Genomic DNA, 2,946 nt, shown 5'->3' with positions numbered 1-2,946 from the left:
TTGCCCTCATGGCGCAACAAAAACGTCGCAGGCCTTCATTTAGATTTTTCTGCGTTGTACAGCACGTTAAGTAATTTTTTTCATGTTACCGTGCTGTAGAACGTATTTTGAACTCAAACATGATGAGATTCCTCTAACAGAATGACATCCTTCGCAACAAGCACCTTTGATTCCGAAAACGTGTACCATCCGAAAACAATATGGCTGTGCTCTCACATACAACCTGAAAGCTACGAATCGTGGCAAACATATACATGCAGTATTTCTTGTCCTTTGAAAGTCATTTAACTCGGTACCATACCAAAGACTATTAGTAAAAGTAGGAGAGAGCGTTGTGTCTTGGAGCACTTATCAGACAATCGGATCCAGCCAGCTTTTTAAGAGACTGTAAAAGTTTCATGTATTTCCTTAATCCGTTTTTAAATCTTAACTTTCACTTACAACGTGCTGCAGTATTTTTATGTCTTATACAAGAAAAATACCGTATTTTACGTGCTGTTAGACGCTACAGACTATAAGACTATAAGAAACACCTTAATTTTTAAACAGTTTTTTAATGTTCTTTCTACCATTTTTATTATTAGACTGCAAAGCCAGACTGGAAAAATTCTTAGTTTATAAAACCGAACTGACCTTTAATATCCCTGAAAATTGTCATCTTCTAGTTTTGGCCATTTTCGATTCGGTCCTCTATTTGCACATTTAGTCTTCCTCATTTTTTTCACCTCTTCTTTACCAGCCCGCCAATTGCGAATGGTTTTTTTCCGTCGGCGGAGGGCCGAAATGCCGCTCATATGCTCTGTTTCCATGTTATTCAGCATTACTCTCAATTTATAGGCCGCATCATATCAATCCATTACGAAACTAGCTACCAACAAAAATATTGTACCTTTATAGAAAACACACTCACTTTAATTCAGGTTCACTGGCACCGTAGACTACAATGGCGCATCATAGGCTAGGCAGTGTTCTGGGTTTGCGATGGCGGGGCGGGAGAGAGATAGTGTTAGCAAGCTTGTGAATCATTGCAACGCTTATTTGCCCTATCGGTGCACTGCTGATACCAGCTGTATCACATCTTGCCAGATGGAGATAGGTTTCCCGCGACATCGAATATATGGCCATTTTTAAGCCTGGAGGGAATTTTGAATCAAACGCTTGCCATTTTTATATTAATTTCGAGTATCATACGAACATGAATTTTGAAAGCAGCTTTTCGAAGAAGAAAGTGCGTCTTGTAGTCTGTAAAATATGGCAACGTTTTTCCGTATGTGAAGATGTGATCACGTAGTTGTTGTTGTTGTTGTTGTGGTCTTCAGTCCTGAGACTGGTTTGATGTAGCTCTCCATGCTACTCTATCCTGTGCAAGCTTCTTCATCTCCCAGTACCTACTGCAACCTACATCCTTCTGAATCTGCTTAGTGTATTCATCTCTTGGTCTCCCCCTACGATTTTTACCCTCCACGCTGCCCTCCAATACTAAATTGGTGATCCCTTGATGCCTCAGAACATGTCCTACCAAACGATCCCTTCTTTTAGTTAAGTTGTGCCAGAAACTTCTCTTCTCCCCAATCCTATTCAATACATCTTCATTAGTTATACGATCTACCCACCTAATCTTCAGCATTCTTCTGTAGCACAACATTTCGAAAACTTCTATTCTCTTCTTATCCAGACTAGTTATCGTCCATGTTTCACTTCAATACATGGCTACACTCCATACAAATACTTTCAGAAACGACTTCCTGACACTTAAATCAATACTCGATGTTAACAAATTTCTCTTCTTCAGAAACGCTTTCCTTGCCATTGCCAGTCTACATTTTATATCCACTCTATTTTGACCATCATCAGTTATTTTGCTCCCCAAACAGCAAAACTCCTTTACTACTTTAAGTGTCTCATATCCTAATCTAATTCCCTCAGCATCACCCGACTTAATTCGACTACATTCCATTATCCTCGTTTTGCTTTTGTTGATGTTCATCTTATACCCTCCTTTCATGACAACACTGTCCATTCCGTTCAACTGCTCTTCCAAGTCCGTTTCTGTCTCCGACAGAATTACAATGTCATCGGCGAACCTCAAAGTTTTTATTTCTTCTCCATGGATTTTAATAACTACTCCGAATTTTTCTTTTGTTTCCTTCACTGCTTGCTCAATATACATATTGAATAACATTGAGGTCCATCCATAGCACCCGTGTTGGCCATCAATACCCTTGTAAGGCTGTCTCGTCACTGTATCTGGCGGAAAAGGATCAACACTGGTGGGGTAAATTTCCCCGCGTGTCGTCCGACACGATGGGCAAGGAGTTTTCCTCACAGTTGTCCGCCCAGTCGCCATGAAATACCATCGGCTGGTGGTGGCTGTTAGTGGCTGTTAGTGGCTGCTGCGGCACTCGGCGCTGACTCCATCGGCTCTACTTGCTGGGAATCGGCAGCGGCTGTCTGCTTGTGATCCTGCTGTTCTGTGGGGTCGGAGGGGCTGAAGCCGTCACCACGGCGAACTGTTGAGTTTGATGTTACAGCGGCCTTTGTACCGCCGGTACCGTCGTCGGAGTGTCCACAGTCCATGTCAGACGATCGCTGCAAACACTCGTCCGATGGAGCACGCCGCCGTCTCTTGTGTTTTCGCGGGGAACGCTGCTTACGGACGTGTGTTTCAGTATCTGAATGTGGGTGGATTTCTTCAGCTGCTCCGTTGTCTGGAAGAATAGCCGCTGTCGGCACACGCCGTGGGTCAATGTCCATCCTAGCATCCACGCCTTCTTGCAAGGTCGGTCGGTGATTATCTTCAGGTGGAGGCGGCGTTGTAGAGGCCGGATCCTGTACTGCAGAATCCATCATGGTATAGCTATCGGGGGCTGCTATCGGACTAATGTGGTCAGCATCGGAAAGGGTTGCTGCCCGTGCAACTTCTGCGTAATTGAGAGGAAGTGTTTT

This window comes from Schistocerca nitens, chromosome 1 (genome assembly GCF_023898315.1).
Source record: "Schistocerca nitens isolate TAMUIC-IGC-003100 chromosome 1, iqSchNite1.1, whole genome shotgun sequence".
Lineage (NCBI taxonomy): Eukaryota > Metazoa > Arthropoda > Insecta > Orthoptera > Acrididae > Schistocerca > Schistocerca nitens.
This window is presented reverse-complemented; position numbering follows the sequence as displayed.